The 18,230-nt window shown below is 41.9% G+C and overlaps 1 protein-coding gene across 4 annotated transcripts in view; it reads right to left on the bottom strand.

The window, feature by feature from the left end:
• Nucleotides 1-18,230, bottom strand: part of RNF144A (ring finger protein 144A) — a 162,925-nt gene that overhangs the window by 115,903 nt on the left and 28,792 nt on the right. The gene's annotated exons all lie outside the window — the stretch shown is intronic.

The raw sequence follows: 18,230 nt of genomic DNA, 5'->3' as shown, positions 1-18,230 counted from the left end.
CCTGCAAAGGTCAGGGTATAACAATTGTTGCTGAGTAAACAACTTCTCCAATGCTGAATGTGCAATTTTGGTATTAGTGTGTGTGTTGTGGGGGAATGTGCAATTTTGGTATTAGTGTGTGTATTGTGGGGGTTGGGGGGGTATCTTTTTTCCTTTTCTTTCTTTTTTAATGATACTAAACATTTAACTCCTTCAAACCTAAAACGCACATCCTGTTTAAAAACTGAAAGCTTAATAAGTGAAAACCCCGATAAACTTAGGCAAATTTTCTGTCTCTTCACCAAATACAAACAGCATAGCAATCTAGAAGGTAAAAGAGAGATTTCCTTTTAAGATGATAATTATCAAAAGCAATTTTTATAAATCTTGTGCCTATTTCCTTATTCACCTGGAAAGGATGGGAAAACAGCTTCGGGATGCCATCCTGAAGATGCAATCCTGGCCCGTTTCCCCAAGCTCTGCGCCACCGCACCGGCCTGCAGCTCCACACTTGCCACAGAGTCACCGCCCTACCTTCCCGCTATTTGTGCTTAGGTTTTGCGTTATGCCTCAGGCTTAGAAAAGCTTCTCCCTCTAGAAGGCACTGGTCCCTTAAACTCCATAAAGGCCCTGAATATACAGACATTTCTATAATTGAGTAATTGACAGAAAATTGCTCTCCATACATGTACATGTCTGGTGCTGTAGGTCCACTCACCAAAGAGCTTCCACCTGCCTTTGCATGTGTGGTGGGGGCTGCTCCCCACTTTGCAGGGACACCACTGCCTCCTATGATGGCCTCCAACACGCCCTCCTCCTGAGCTGAGATCGTGTCCTATTTTCCTGTTTTCCCTCCAGGCCCAGAAAAGCCGAGCCTCGTCCCAGTGCATGTGTCTGCAGGGTTGTTTCACGTTTCTTGTAAATATCCTCATAACAGGCCTGCCAGCTATGATAGGGCAAACATTTGACACTTGTTGAGTACAACTGTCTGTAAACAATTCCAAACGGGGCACCCAGCACGCACGCGCAGGCAGAATTCCTCTGTGTGCAGAAATCCTAATTTTATACCTAAACTCCTTGCTACTGTGTTGAGTGCAAAACCACGCTCCCTCTTTCAAAGAATGAAAATTCACATTGGAAGCCAATGTGTTCTCTTGCTGTGTTTTGTTTTGTTTTTGTTTTCCATCTCTGCTACCCTTGCCACAGTTTTACTTTAACCTCATGCCTCTTTCTTGAGCCACATCATTACGTCCTTTACAGCTCTGCCTACCAGCTGCTGGAGCGGGCCAGGAGGGGAGTGAGGAAAATGCAAGACCAGGCTGACCCATTCCCTGCACAGCTTCCAGAAGGATGGTTCTCAAATGCAAAGCCACTCCGGGGCACACAGTGTGTCCCATGCCTGCCTCTAGTTTGCGGCTGCTTCACAGGAGGGACTATATTAAATTCATTTTTAACAACCCCAGTTCCTCACCCAATGACTGCACACCAAGGACACATGACTCAGAAACCCTGAGTTTTAACTCTAGATATGTAATTAACTAGCTAAAGACTTTTGCTCATCAATTAAACAGAGGAAAGAAGAAAGAGGAAAAGAGAGAGGGAGAGAGGGAAAAAGGAAGGGGAAAAGGAAATTTGTTAAAACTGCAGGGTTTGTTTGGGCCTCTTCTCTTGTAATAGTCTTTTGTTCCGTCATTTTGGAAAGATTCAGGTAAATGGCAAGTAAGCAGACCTTACACATCCAATTACACAGATTCATTCTGAGAAGAGGAAGGAGGCAAGAAAAGGTTTAATTTAGAAAAAAAATCACGAAGAATTTAATTGTGTGATGAGGAATGTCTATGAGCTCAGAAAGTGACATGATACCGAGAGAGGTTCATCAATCCATTAAGGAACAGGATGGAGCCAACAAAGAAGGTATATCGGATCAGAATGTTTTGCATATTAACTTTCATGCTCCCAAAATCACTGGAGATTCACTTATCTCTAAACGCGCACAAACATTTCAACCCAGAGACTCCTTGCTTGGCCAGTAAGGGTAAAAATCAAACACACATTTTTCAGGTATTTCATGTTCATGTTACCTGAGGACTCCTGATGTTACCTACGATCCTGTCTGTTCAGGCCTCAGTATCTCTCTGTGCAACAAGGCACGATTCAGACAAGATGTGCTCCAGTATCTCAAAACTAGAAGGTGGATTTCATGCATCAAATCACCACTTATAACTTAGCCTAATTCAAGTCCAAGTACAACTTCATCCTTGACCTCTGCTTCTCAGTGCCGAGGACAGTCCCCTTCTTCATCCACCTTTTCAAATTATCAAAATAATCTTGTCATCTCCCTTCAATGATCAATCACAGTTCAAGGACCACCACAAATGCAACACTGGCATCATGATGGCATAAACCATGGAGACTAGCAAGGTGGGGCCAGTCATTAACTGAAGACCTTCAGTGCATGAATGCCTATGCTCAGTAATGGGAAAGGCATTGCCCTGCCTCGGGAAGTTTATGCTGCAGTTAATAAGACAAGTGCACAAATATTCAAGTAAAAGAGAATGGGGAAGAACTAATGTTTTATTGACTATCTGGTCTAAGTGTTAGAAGTTTTCCCTATTTCAGTGAATTTAACTATACATAATCTGATGAGATACGTGGCTCCACAGATGAGGAAACCAGTGTTCAGTCAGAAGGCTAAATAGCACAAAGTTTTGATATAGGAGGTAGAAAGAAAGTATTTAGGCAGGCAGTGAGGGCAAAAGGGTGTTTGGCAGAGCTTCCCTTCTACCAAAAATCTGCCCCCCAAAATCATTTCTCTTATAACAAAGAACACCCTGAAAAATGGAGCCACAAACAAAAATAAGGAAGCTAGAAGCTTGGATGAGGGATGCCAGCAGCTGCACCAATAGAAAAGAGTTACCTGGGGGCCGGGCATGTCCAACACGGAGGCTCCATCTTCCCTTTTCTGTTACCACGTGTACAGTAATAAATAAAAGGGCAACATGGTACAGCTCAGGCAGAGAACCGCCCTGCATAATAAAACATTAGGGTGGGGGCTACCAGAGATTTGCATCCTATGCAAATGGCACACCTGGTCTAACCAGTCTTTAGCTCCCTGTGTAGATCAGGTATCACTTCCCCACCAGCTTATCTATAAACTCCCTGTATTTCACTGTGGATCCGACAATCCATTTTTTTCAGGACCCCTCTCTGTAGCGGAGAGCTATTCTCTTTCTTTCACCTGTTAAACTTCCACTCTCAGCCTCACTCTTCATGTGTTCGTATCCTTGTTCTCCCTGGCCATGAGACAACAAACCTCAGGTATTACCCCAGACAACGAGGCTGTTTCAATTTCACATGTATTTAGTAAATGAGAGAGAGATTTTCAAATGCCAATCAAACACTGTCGCTAATATGACTCCCACAATACCACACACTGCCTAGGAATTCCAAGAAAACACAGCATTTCCAGGTGGCCAAGTCAGGAATGCTTCAGGGAAGAAGGGCTATTCGTGCTGGGCTTTAAAGCTGGAGTGATGTTGTTATGTGTGTGAAAGAAATTCTAGGCAGAAGGACAAAAGGGGGATGGGTATTCAAAGTCATGTGCCAGACATGAAGGCATGGCCTCAAGGATATCATCTACAGCAAGATCCCTGCATCGGAGCTTTCCTCTCTTAGTGTCCTCTGGCTCTTAGTGTTCTCTTGTCCTTAGGATGCATGCATGTCTCATCCCTCCAAATACATTACTGTCTCCTGAGGCTGAGTCTGTATCAAATACTCTGGATCGCAGGGACTCCACTGACAGTGCCCTGGGCACAGTAGGCACTCAGTGCAGGTCTGTAAAAGAGTAGTTCATATTCTAAGAGAAAAAAAAATGTACCTTTATAGGAATTCAATCTGGAAGATAAAACGCCTCCACCCCTCAGAAATTAACTTTTTTCCTGGTCATATCATTATCATCATCATCATTATCATCATAAAGATTTATTATCATAAAGATAATCGCAACATGTTAAATGCCTATGAAGCAGCAGACATTTCTGTGATACAGTAAGAGATAACTGGAAACCCACAGACTGATTTAACATCAGACTTAAAAAAAGAAAAGCATGCATTATTCCTTTTCTAATTGCTAAATTATTACATGTTTTAAAGAGAAATTACACTAAAGCCATAAAGAAAAAAAACCACATAAGTCCAAGAAAGACATCCAGAGGACCTAGTTGTATTTCAAACAGCAAAGCAGATTTTTCTGAAAGCTTTCTTCAGTACCCCCCCCCTCCCCACACACACACACAATTGAAATTGGCATTATGCTGACCAATGACTTCATACAATCACTTCACTGCCAATTTGAAAATTAAGCGCATGCCAGCACTTTCTTCAGTTCTTCCTTCATGCTGAAGGAAGTAAACAAACCACTTGTGAGTGTGAATGCAGCAGAGAGCCTGAAACTGCCACAGAGCTGCCTGTCCACGGTGAAGGAGAAAAGAACTCTCATACCGCCACACCGGGGAACCCACGTATTTGCCAGGAACATTTCAGGTGTGGAAGCTCCTTGAGATTTACCTGGCATGACCTCCTCCCTTCACGGTAAGAAGAAATACATGCCTGATCTATGCAGAGAGCAGGTCAGTGCTGTTCTATCTGAGAATCCTCTCTCTACACACCAACACTCCCGAGTCATGACTAATTTCTCCTTCAATTCCAGATGGCATTATCCTTCCCCCGTTGTGTGTTGTGACCATCACTTTGCAGAACACAACCTTGGCCACTCTCATTGCCTTCATAAAAGAGTACCATCCAGGGGCCCAGGTGGACTCACCCCGACTCAAGTTCTCTAACAAAAGTCAAAGTCCCTTCATGGTATGCCTTCCGAGTGTCGGGAACCACCTTCAGCTGGGCTCATTTTTAAAAAAATAAGAGAGTGAGGCAGATTCTCAGAGTTGATCTGGAAACCTCAAAGGGTTTCACTCTGTTGCAAAGATTCCATGCCAAAGGCACAAGGGTCTTTGATGTACATGGTCCCTAGTCTACTCCAAGGGAATAAAAGGAAAAAGAGGATTTTAGGGCTTCACTGAACAATACAGTTTACTTTTCCTCCACCCATGTTTCCCTTTAGTTCTCCTGTGGTCTCCATTGCCATGAAATATCCTCCCGGATACTAGGGGCAAGACATTCATTTCTAACTGTTAGAATCACAGAACGTGAGGGCTGGAGGGTCTCCGGAACGCCGGCCACCCAGAGGAGACAACACGGAGTGGCGCCGTGCGATCTCCACAGGAGGGCAGGGAGGGGACAACACGGAGCGGCGCCGTGCGATCTCCACACAAGGGCAGGGAGGAGACAACAATGAGGGCAGGGAGGAGACAACACGGAGCGGCGCTGTACGATCTCCACACGAGGGCAGGGAGGAACAATTCGGAGCGGCGCTATACGATCTCCACAGGAGGGCAGGGACAGGTAGCCCCTTGACTGCAATCCACATGCCTATTTGGTAGTAGGCTAGTCCCGGGGAATCCAGGGGACTTGGGAACTTCACTTGCTGCTCCAGTGCGATGGTTTCCATGTTTTTTCCCTCTGGAACTCATGCTGAAACTTAATCCTCAATGAAACAGTATAGGGGGCGGTGGTGATCTTTTAAGAAGTGACTGGGTCATAAGGCATCTGTCCTCATGACTGGATGAATCCATTCACTGGTCATGGATGAACAGATTAACGGGTTATCACGGGAGCAGAATAGCTGTCATGAGAGTGGGTCTGTTATAGAAGCCACTTTGGTTTTCTTTTGTGCGCCCCTCGTCCTGTGATGCCTTCTGCTGTGCTATGATGCAGTGTGAGGCCCCCCACCAAGAGCCCACCCCATGAGGTCATCTGATCCCGGACTTCCCAACCTCCAGGACTGTGAGAAATAAACTTCTTTTCTCCATATTACCCAGTCTCAGATACTCTATTACAGCAACAGAAAATGAACAAAGACATCCAACAGCAGCTCTCCTAGCTGGATGTGCACACGCAACGGTACATCATGATTTCCTAATAATCTATTAAATAATCATGTTTTCCTAATAATCTATTAAATAATCATGCCAATGAGCCACACTCCACCTTCACTTCCATCCCGCCGTTCGGTTTCTCTGCTTCCTTTTTATAGTCTCTGATTCCTGGCCATGCCCCAATGTCCCACTGAGAGAACAAGCTGTGAAAGTTACAAGGCTTCATGAGACCCTGAGATAGGAACTCCCTGGAGTTGCAGACAGGCCGGGGCGCTTCTCATGTATCGGATCACCAGCCTCACACCCAGTGCTGTGACTTGGCCACAGGGATGCGGAAGCCCTGTCCTGTCACTGAGGGAGTTTATTTGGAATGAGTCAATGAGGTGCTTCACCAGGAACATCACGTGTTCTGTGCTCCAAGGGCCGTAAGAGAGTGCTCAGGGGAGCAAGCACTGGAGAGCAGTAACTGGAGCCCCATGCTGCACCCACAAGATGATCTAATGCACCATATAGGGAGCTACTGGGTAAGAGAGAAGCTTTTAGGGAGCCATTGGGTAAAAGAGGAGCTTTGGAAGAGTGTCCAAGCTCCTTTCAGCAGGGCCCACTCTTAACCTTGATCTCTGCACAGCCCACCCACTGCCACCTTGCGGGTGAGATACCAAACCCATGTCCTCCTCTGCCTCCTCCTGCGGGATCCACAGAAGCAACTGCCTGATTGGGAAGGCAGCCAGCCTGGGACCCTCTAGAAAATCCACATGGACAGTCTGCCAGAATCATGGACACTGACCTTTCTTCAGTTTTGTCCCTCAGCGTCCCACACACTTCCCACCATGACACAGGAGAGACGCTACTGCATTAGCTCAAGGTGCTAGTCACAGTCCAACATTTGTAACTCCCAGAGGCAGCCAGCACTCCACCAAGAACAACCGAAGTGGGCCACACAGGTTATTGTTCAAGGTCTATGCTGAGAGCACTATGAATCACTAAGACATCTGGCTCGAGAACCTTAACCAGCTGCTCTGCCTAAATTGCAACATTCTTTTTTTCTCCCAAACTGGGTGGTCACCTGGGTGCGGGGGAGGAAAGCAAGGCAGGCTTGCCCTTGTCCATGCGTTTGTTCCACCTCTGGCACGGCAGGCAGCTGAGTTACTGGGCTGTGCCCTTCAATCACTTCACTTTGCTTTCTGTCCCTTCACCAGCCCAGAGCAGAGCCCTGCAGAAGGCACTGCTGAGGCCAGGCAGAGCGGTGATCAGGTTCCACCTTCCAGGAAGAGGCAGCGTGCCTGGTGCCCCGTGGTGCCTGCGCATGACAGCCTGGCTGCAGACTACTGTGTGCTTCCATCTGTCACCTTCCAGTGCAATGTGACAGCAGCCCTCCGGCGATCCATCTGCTTCCCTGGAGCTCCATCCCGACTCCCCCACCCCATTCTGTCGTCGCCTAACTGGGCACATCCAAGATTAGGCAGTCTCAGCTGCAGCCCCCAGAAGGAAAGCTAAGAGCCTCACACCAAGCTGCTAAAAAACAGACATGTTGAGATTGAGTGGTGAGAGGCGGGGAGCTAGTGATGGCCCACAGTCCCTGCAAGGCAATATAGAGTGCTAAGATTGGAAAAGGGGTAGGAGGAAACAAGGACATTTTCTTTTACTTAAAAATAAAAGCATTTGCAAAGAGGTAGCTCTCAGAATATGCCTTTCGGTGTCCTCTGGGATCTCAGCAGCGGCCTAGAACCAGAGGGCTCATAAAGTCCAAGTATTTAGAGACATGACAGCGCCATTCAATCCCAAAAGCACTTGTTGAGGGGCAGTTCGATGCAAAAGTGTGCAGAGTTGCTTGGAGGAAATACAGAGATAAACCATGCGGGGTACCCATTTCCTGCCAATCCCACAGCAGCCTCTATGCAGTGAGCTATCTAAGACTGGTGTGGTCAACGCCAAGGTGGGCATCAGGTAGACCAGTTTCCCTCTTACTAAGCACAACATCCGGCACTTACCTGCACACAATCACATCCTTCCTGTCACACTTTGCACACAGTTTTGCACAAATATAATGCAAAAGGGAATTGTTTTAAAATACAGTTCCTTCATTCAGCAAATATTTACCAAGTGCCTTCTGACCTCTGAGCACTCTTAACACCGGAGCAGGTGCCAGGCCTTCTACACTGAGCTCAGCCCAGATGCAGCTGGTAAAGCCCTACATGCAGGGCAGAGGGATATAGGATTTAACAGAGGGAAGCACGCAGGACAGAGAAGGGGTTTCTCAACCAGAAGAGCTCCCACGAAGAGCTTGTTGCAGACACTGGACCAAGGGGAGGGAAGAGCCAGTGAGAAACCAGAGCACCAAAGGGCTGTCCAGGGCCACCAGTTATTCCTTACATTCCAGTTGGAGTGTGCTGGTGGCCCAAGAGTAAATGAGTCTGCAGCCAGGCCAGGAGCTTCCTCACAGGTTCAGGAAAAGAGTCCAAACTTTGCTCCTGCTCCTGATGCCCTGAGAACTACTGATGGAGTTTTCAACAGAGAATATTTTAATGCGCTTGTCATTTTCGCATGATTTTCTACAGTCGGAGACAAGGAAAGCAGTCAGAACTTTGCTGCAGGTAAGTAATAATTTGCAAGTGCCCTGCATATTTTTCGTAGCATATGTCTGTGCTGAAAGCTTATCAGACAACGTATGAGTGGACTACAAACCACCAAGCCTGCCGGAAGCATGCAAGGTTGTTCTTACATTGAAGCTGAGCAGCGTACCAGGATGCCACTAGATTAGAACAGAGTATCGCGAAGCCAGACCTGAGATTAACAGTGGGCCAAGCAAACAAAAATCTCGGTCTAAGATCCAAGAGACCCACATTCAAGACCCTACTGCAAATTAAATTCATGAGACCTTGGACCATTCCATGGTGCCATAAAGCCTCAGTATCCTCATCTGTGATTTGGGTTACTGAGAACTGCCCTGCTTCTCACAGGGCTGTCATGGGGATCTCTGCAATAACCTACAGAAATGACGTCCAAAAAGATGTGTGGTGTACAGACGAGATTAGAGAGCTGAAAGCTGCTTCTTCCGGAGGCACCTCTGACTCTCTAGTTTGGCTATTTCACGACCATTTCAGGTACACACCATGGATACAGAGGAAGGTGACTAGCCTCAAGGAGTTTACAGGAAAGTAAGTGGCTATAACTGTGCATATTATCCCCCGCCCCCTAAAAAAAAAAAAAACAGAAACAAGAAAAGAATTTGCTAGTCGGCAGCCAGGACTCCTTGGTGTCTGACACAATCCTCTATGAATCAGACAACTCCCTTAACATGTAATCTGGGCTATTTTAGAACCCCCAATAAGTTTTCAATGGGTTAGGAGGGATCACCTTATTTTTAAAGGTCCTAGAGGGCTTGAAGCCATGTTGTAATATTTTTATAGCCTCTTTCAGAGTCAGGAGCTGTACGGATTTTGTCCTCACTCTGAATTTAACTAGTACTTAAGTGTGCTGATTATAGCTGCAAACACACTTCTTGTTCCAGTGTGTGGTTGGAGAGGTGGACAGGGAAGAAGCTTTGGAAATTTACAGCACAGAAATAGCATGTGGTCTGTCTGCCTGAAAAGAATCAATCCTTCTGTGGCAACAGCTAGAAGACCACCAAAGGGCCTGTAGCAAACAAAAGACAGCCATTAAAACGGGGCTTCTTGTCACCAAATCCCTGTTTTGGGACACTGGACAGGCTTTTCCAGTCCAGGAGACACCAACAAAGCCAGGAGCAGCCACGGAGCTAGGGTGCAACAGACAGGACAAGTCTGGCTGGAAACTCGGGGGTCATCCAAGCAAAACATTTAGACACAGTGATGATTGTAAAGGAAATAATTAAGAAAGAAACTGCACTAGACACTTCCTAACTGGTTTTGCATGAAGAAGCAACTCTATTTGGTTGTGGAAATGAGCTGCGGAGGGGCAGGAGGGCCTGCCTGGAATGGGCTGAGAAGAACGGACTTGATCTAGCCACTGGCCAGCCCTGGGACCCCCGCAGGTCTCCGACCCCGCCTCTGTAACATGAAGGCCTTAAATGTAAAGGATGCTCTTTTGCATTTCATGGAGGGGAACCACGGAGGGGAAGCCTTAGTTGATAGGGGTCACAGGTGCCCTAAACTTATTCCCGTCTCAGCCTGAGCTGAATTTTATTTTCATTTATTTTTAAGACACCGGGCTTCCATAAGACTTCCTTTGGAAAATGGATCACCACAAAACTACTCCCCAAATTTTGAAAACTCTGTACTGCATGATCTCTATAATTTCCTTTAAGCGTTCATATTTGCACACAACAGTGTTGCCTTACAGTAAAAAAATCAAAAGAAAAAAAGGTTTCTTATCTTACCCTAACAGACTCTGTCATTGTGCTATGGACACCCTAATAAACATGTCTGATAATGAGATCCTGATTTGTTCCCAAATTTCAAGTCACACAGAAAAAATAGGGCAAAGAGGCATCTATTTTTAAAATAACACTATCTTTTGGAGAAAGTAGTGCGTGGGTCACCTTATAAATGTTGACATATGTTTACTACAGAAAATAAGGTTTAAAAAATTATAGAATGAAAATAACCTAGAATATCAACTTGATGTTACCAGTGCTATGTTCTTTCCACATTTGCAAAGTGTGTCACATGGCCCTGGACTTACACGTACGTAAGATCTCAGTCCTTCATCTAGTTCACATGATCATAAAACATTTTTTCTACACTGAAAATCTGTGCCTGCTTAATTGGAAATCTACATAAGTGTCATGAAAAACCTATCAGTGAAGAGTTCCCATCTTCTTTGATGCTCCATCCAAATGATTAAACAGGCTTTGAACCAAGGGGCCACCTACGTCTTCAGTCCCAACAAAATCAACAATTGCAGACATCCACTTCCCTCATTATGATGAACTAGTTTCTATCAAGATCCTTCCCACCAGAAAATAACTAAAGCCCAGTTAAAACAGATTGAACTAAAAAATGAATAAGCTTATAAACCTGTAAGTGGACTACAGAATTCTAAGGCTCTCAGGGTTTTTAGAAACTGAGAATTGAAGGCTTTTTTTTTTTTTAATTTTCTGTGCACACAGAAAAATACCAGTGGTGTCTACTAAGAGAAGAGAAACAGAATGTATAACTTCCAAATTATAAAAGAAAAAAGAAGTAATAATATAAAGAAACAAATATGTACTTAAAAAACAGGAAACAGCATAAAAGCATGTGGAGAAAAAAAAACCAAATATGTTAAAGATCATAAAAAATAAATGGATTAAGCTTGATAGCCAAAAGAAAGAAATGGCAAAATTAAATTTTAAAAACAGATAAATATACCTAAAACTATAAGAAATTGGAGAAATTAGAAGTCAAAGGATGGAGAAAAGTGATCAAGAAAAATGCCAATCAAAAGAAAGCTATCAGACAAAATAGGCTTTAAAGAATAAAGTCTAACTAGAGAAAAAGAAGGTAATAATTATAAAAGGTTTAATTCATTAAGAAGGCATAAAATTTTAAGTTTGTATACATCAAATAACTTCAAAATATACAAAGCAAAAATTACACTTACTGAGAAAAATGCCAAGTACACCATCGCACTGAGAAAACTCATTATATATGACTTTAAAATGGGAAACACGCAAACTAGTAAAAATGTAGAAAACATGAAAAGCACCGTAAACAATCTTGATGTAATAGATTGTAAAACCCAGAACCAATACACTGGGAATTCAGTTTTCTCAAAAAAACAAACAAACAAACAAAAACAGAAAATTCACAAAAGCTGACATTATACTGAGACATAAAGAACAACTCAGCAGACCATGTGTTCTGACCTCAATGCAATTAAGATAGATGTCGATAATGAAAAGATTCCCCATGTTGGAAAATTTTGAAAGACTTATCAGTAACTCATGGGTTATAGAAAAATATGTAACTTAAAAAATATGTAGAACTGAACATTAATGAGAATATTATTTAAGAAAACGTATGAGACGCCATTAAAGCAGTAGTGAGAAGAAAATTTTTTTTGAGATGCAGTTTTGCGCTTTTGTCCCAGGCTGGAGTGCAGTGGCACAATCTTGGCTCACTGCAACCTCCATCTCCCGGGCTCAAGCAATTCTCCTGCCTCAGTCTCCCGAGTAGCTGGGATTACAGGCACCCGCCACCATGCCTCGCTAATTTTTGTATTTTTTAGCAGAGACAGGGTTTCGCCATGTTGGCCAGGCTGGTCTCAAACTCCTGACCTCAGGTGATCCACCAGCTTCGGCATCCCAAAGTGCTGGGATTACAGATGTGAGCCATTGCGTCCAGCCCCGAAAAGAAAATTCATAATCTTAAATGCTTATAGGGCTAAAAATTATTGAGTTGTTTTCAGCTGAACAAGTCAGAAAAGCAACTACAGCCTAAACTCAAGGATAGCAAAAGAAGACGTATAACACACAAAAACAAAAATAAACAAAACACAAGGTAAAGTTACAGTACAGAGGCTCAACAAAGCCAAGAGTGTTTTCCTTTGAAAATCATAATACATGCACAATCTGGCAGGTTCGTTGAGGAAGAAAAAAGAACAACTGTATTGTAATAAATAATAGAAGAGATTTTAAAATCTGTGAATAATTTCATGCTAATTAAATTGAAAAGCAGGGAATTATGAACACACGCCTAAAAGAATACCATTTAACCTGGGTAGCACGGTAAGATTCCATCTCTAAAACATATATATGTGTGTATATATGTATATATAAAATATAAATACACATCTGGATTCTATTTGCTCATTTTTAAATTTTTTTCTTAAGTTATATATATAAACATATGTTAACATACTTTTTTATATATAACATATACATACATACATAAAGCTTAAGAAAACTGACTCAAGAAGAAACGAGTGCAAATAATTTTACGAACTTTGAAAAAAATTGACTAGAAATCTTCCTACAATAAAATCACCAGGTCTCATTTTCAGTTGAGTACTACCAAAATTTCAAGAGCAGATAATATAAATCGTACACAAAATCTTCTGGTAAATTGGGAAAAACCGGGGGGGAAAAAAAAACCCTCCCTCTTCAATCAGACAAAAACAGTTAAGGAAAGAAAAAATATAGGCCAAACTCTCTCATGAGTAAAGAAGCAAAAATTTAAAACAAAATATGAGCAAATGGAATCCAGATGTGTGTCAGATGTGTATTTAAACAAGCTAGATTTATCTTAGAAGTATAAGAGAATTTAACATTAGAATATACTGTAAGTGTAATAGAACATTAAAAAAAAAAAACAGTGAGAACCATATGGTCCTCTTAATAGATGCAGAACAAGCCTTTGATAAAATTCAGCATGCACTTATGATTAAAAACATAAAATACAACTCGACAAATTAGAAACACAAGGTAATTTCCTTAACCTAACAAAGGACATTTACAAAAATATGGCGGCAAATATATTCTTAATTAAATTAGAACATTCCCTACAAAACTCAGGCTGAAGGAAAAGATATCTGCTATTACTTCAATTCAATATTGTACCTTGGGCTCTACTGCAAAAAAGAAAACAATAAAAAGAAAGAGAAACTATAAGAATTGAAAATGAATAAACAATAATTTCATTATTTAAAAAACACAGTATACGTACAAGAATCTATAGACAAAATATTAAGAATACCAAAGGTTTGGTAAAGTGACTAGATGCAAGATCAATATTAAAAAGGTAATTACATTTATACACTCCAGCAAAGATTCCATTTCCAAGGGTATAAAAGAAACTAAGGTACTAGGAGCACATTCAACAAAAGATAAGTAAGGTGTATGGATCTAGAGAAAAGTACAAAACATAGACATTTAAGACATAAATACATGGATAGTGATACAATGTTCATGGATGAGAAAAGGCAGTATCACAGATTATGCCAATTCTTTCTAAACTGACCTACACATTTAATGCAATCCAAGCAACTTCCCAACAAGGGTTTGCTGCTGTTGTCATTGGTGCTGTTAGTTCATAAACTAACTCTAAAATCTCTACAGAGGGCAGAGGACCAGGTTTAGCCAAACGCCACCGAATAACAGGGAAAAGGCTGAAAGCCAAGTGCCAAAACTTACTAGAGAGCTGGAGTCATTAAGAGCATGCTGCATTGACACAGAGGTGGACAATCTAACCAAGTTAATAAAGGAGACACAGGAAAAAAAAAAAACAAAACAAAAACATTAATACATGGAAATACAACACATAACAGAGTGTGTATTTCAGATAAATAGAGAAAAAGGGCCATTCAATAGATGTTACTAGGTATTGTTTTTCCTTATGAATAAAAATCATATTGGATTCCTCCATTACACACAAAAGTTAATTCTAAATACTTTTTAAACTATTAAATATAAGAGAGTGACTTATGACCTCAGAATACAGAAGACTGTATTAAATAAAAGGCCCTAACTATAAATGGGCAAGGTTGATACACTCAGCATGTTAAAATCAAGAACTTCTAGTCATTAAAAAGGTAACTTACAGAAAGTGAAAATGGATCGCACAAACTGGGAGGTAATATTTTTAACACATGAAACTAACAATAGTCTTCAGAATACAGGAAAAATGTGTTCAAACCAGTAAGAAAAATACACTCCAATAAAAAAACTAGACCAAAAATACAAGCAGTCATTTTACAGTTTAATGGTGATTAAACACGGGAAAGGAAGCTCAACATTACTGGTACCTTAAATTCATCTTACTATTAATTTGGCAAAAATTAACACACCTAATAATGCCGAGTGTTGGGATAAGAAAGGCACAAATTTTAAAGGAAACTCTTATTCACTGCTGATGGCAATGTGAATTGGCATGATCGCACTTCAGAAATCATTACAGCATTTTCTTGCAAACTTAATCGTTAATTAGCTTTTATTTTTCAGGCCCAGCTGTGCTCTTCCTTGGTATATAATCAAGAAAAAAATTGCACCCATGGACCAGGTATGTAGGAACCAAGAATACTAATAGCAGACTGTTTTCTGACAGTAAAGACTGAAAATCATCCAAACATCCAATGGCAGAAGAATGCACGAAGAAACTGATGCTAAGATTATCAAATATCACACAACATGAAATGAATAAATACAGTTACACAAAACAACCTGGTTAAATCTTAGAGAACACTGCGTAAGCAAGTCTACCTATAGCACAGTATCATTGTTAATGAGTAAAAGGATACGAGGTTTAGCAATAAAGAATGCTTAAAATAGCAAGGGAAGATTAGGAGGTAGCTCAGGGGAAAGGTGGGACGCCAGGGCAGCAATATATGGGGGCACCATTCACATCGACAATGCTCTCGTTTCAAAGGAAGGTTCACGGATATTTGCGAATGATGCTCCAAAACTGACATAACGCAGTTTTTCATGTATCAAATTCTACTGAATACAGCTCTTTAAATGCACTGCTTAAAACAGTAATACGGCAGAATCCTGTTCTGATTAAAAAGCGGGTATCTTTTTATGCCTCCTAAATTTTCTAGAAGGGTCAATAAAAATAACAATAATAATGGTGATGATGATAGTGGTTTTCTCTGGGGAAGAAGGTAGAAAATTTAAATTTTTACTTAATACACTCTCTGTAGTTTAATAATTTTACTGTGTATGTATATTGATTTTTAAAATAAATTATCCACAATTACTTAACTAAGTAATTCCTTAGAGAACTTCTAGAACTCAAACACAAAAGTTAAGATTAAGAGCAAAGACAGATCCTGAATGAATTTCGAAAATCCAATGTTGATTCGTCAATGAATTGAAAGAACACAGAAACGGTCCGGCTGAGTGCGGGTCTCTGACAGGGAAGTCCCGGGTAATGCCCACACCCTACTCACTCCGTGGTCTCTTCGAGGAGAGACTCAGCTCTGTGCTAAAGAGGCCTAGACTGCCTCCGGGGTCAGCTCGCAAAGTCTGTGGATTTCATGATCCTTTTAATACAGAGGATGTCCTTTAATTCCTGTCCTATATAAGAATCTTCCTCGGACGATGCACTTTCAATTTATTCTCTATTCTACCAGAAGTTTCTTGATTTCCTTACAAAAAAAAAAGGAAAGGAAGGGGAAGGGAGGGGAGGGGACTGTGAAATGCCTTCCCCAGGTTAACCCCTTCTTCAAAGATTCTGAAATGTGATTTTTTTCTCCCATTCTGGAAACATTTATGTACAAACCTCCTGCTTGTAGTTAATCCTCACATTCAGTCGACTTATTCACATAGTGGAGAAATGTTTAACAGCAGGCTCTTCATTCTGATTCTTCAAAACCTCAAATTGCATCTGACTTTTTCTTTCTGGGAAGTGTTGGTGATAATATGACACTCTCTGGGGCTGACTTTAGCCGGCACCGAAGTTTTCAACTTGAATTGGGCAAAGAGGACCCAGAAGAAAAATCAAAAGCACCATGTGGTCATCCCGCACGGCCTACGCTTTCAGGGATGGACAGGCACCCCAGAGCCCACTGGTGCCTCTCCTCTGTCCCCAATGACCTCATCCACTAATGGACTTCACAGTCATGTTCCTAGTCTCTGCAAAATAATTCATCTGATTTCAATATGTGCTTCTTCCCACAGCTGGACACCATTATTTCTGGTACTCAAGATCTCTTCTGAAGCACATGAAACACCAGCTGATAGCCCTTAAAATGGCTCCTCCAAAACACCAATGTCCAGAAATGATCCACTCCACTCCCACCACACCCATGCCCATCTGGACCCTGGAGAGTCTTGCAATCCTAAATCACTTCCATTTGGAATCAAGATATTTTCCAAGATGTTATCTTCCCTGCTTTCCTGGTGCTAAGAGTCACCTCCTAAGAGTCCCTCCAAAATTTTTACCAGGCAGACAGGTAATGTGAGATTTGGAAATGGAGCATCCTGGGCTTGTTTCAGCTCCACCAATGGCCCGTTGCCTCATCTTGAGCAAGCCTTGTTCAGTCTCAGTTTTCTCAGCTGGATGACGGGAAACACCGTAGCTCACAGGGGCATTGTGTAAGCAGGCAAAATAACCATGCAGATGTAAGTGCATTTATAAACATCAAAGTGATAAACAAATGATCGCTGTCCGCAGCAACCATGAGGTATTTCATGCATCCCTAGACCTCTGGGCAGGATCCAAACTTGCGTGGCTCCAAGAGCTTGAGAATCAAAATCAACCTCCTCTAAGGTTGTCCCTTCTCTCTGTGCTGTGACAGAAGATATCCCTCAGCCAGATCTGGATCTCCCAAATCCCTGCAGCACCATCAGAGTATTCTCCCCTAAGACAATAAAACATGTAGACCATCTCCATACCCAGTCTTCCTTGCAGCTGGGAGCAACAGAGCTCGCTAGTATCTTGGTTGTATCTGCTAAGTTTCCACCATTTAGCATGGCTGCACCAGCTGCACACACTGACCTCCTTCCCTCTTCCCTCGGGACCTAGACTGGGCTGCAGGTGGTCATTTTGTGTGCTTTTAGTTCTTAGCCCATCGTTAACATGTGAGTGGCTAATATCTGAATGTTGATCACACGTTACGAACAATTTCCCCATCCTTCAACACATCTGATCGTTAGAGAGAGCATCCGCCGTTCCCATTGTACAGTGAACAAATCCAAGAGGGATGTGGCTTCTCCAGATCACGTGGGCAGGACGGGGCAGAGCCAGGCCTCACTGACTCTCCAGCTCCACCTCTTCCCACAGACCCTCTCATCGGCACTGTGTGGCCTGCAGCAGAGGCTGTCCCTTTTTTTGGCTTAAATACGGCTTAAAATAATTTTTAAAAACTACTCAGGCCCTTTGCATGTGCCCTCAGTTGCCATCAAAAAAATTCGTAAGAACTACAAATCACTGAAAATGATGTAACTTCTGGCATATTGCCTTTTGAAAAATAAGTCAAGGTCAGTTGAAAACGATTTAATTTTTGGCCTATCACTAATTTTTATATACGCAGAAACTTTCTTCTTGGGCAGAAATTTTATAGCATTCCTTTATCTCTCTGACACTATATGAGCATTGTTATTCTCCTGACATAATTTTTACTTCGTGTAATGTAAGCTAGGATTCTCTGTCTATATTTTATCAGCGGAAGTAGTTTACTGATTTTAAAAATTAAGAAAAGTATTAATTTTTGAAATAGCTTGTTACCATAAGGTTCCAACTATTAAAAATTACTGCAATTGTAATGATTATCTAATTAATAAAAACAGGATAAATATAAAATTAATGTGTATTTCTTAAATCTAAAAAATAAACTTCTATTGAAAATAGAAGAATTTAG

The sequence above is a fragment of the Theropithecus gelada genome, chromosome 13, assembly GCF_003255815.1.
Source record: "Theropithecus gelada isolate Dixy chromosome 13, Tgel_1.0, whole genome shotgun sequence".
Taxonomy (NCBI): domain Eukaryota; kingdom Metazoa; phylum Chordata; class Mammalia; order Primates; family Cercopithecidae; genus Theropithecus; species Theropithecus gelada.
This window is presented reverse-complemented; position numbering and strand designations above follow the sequence as displayed.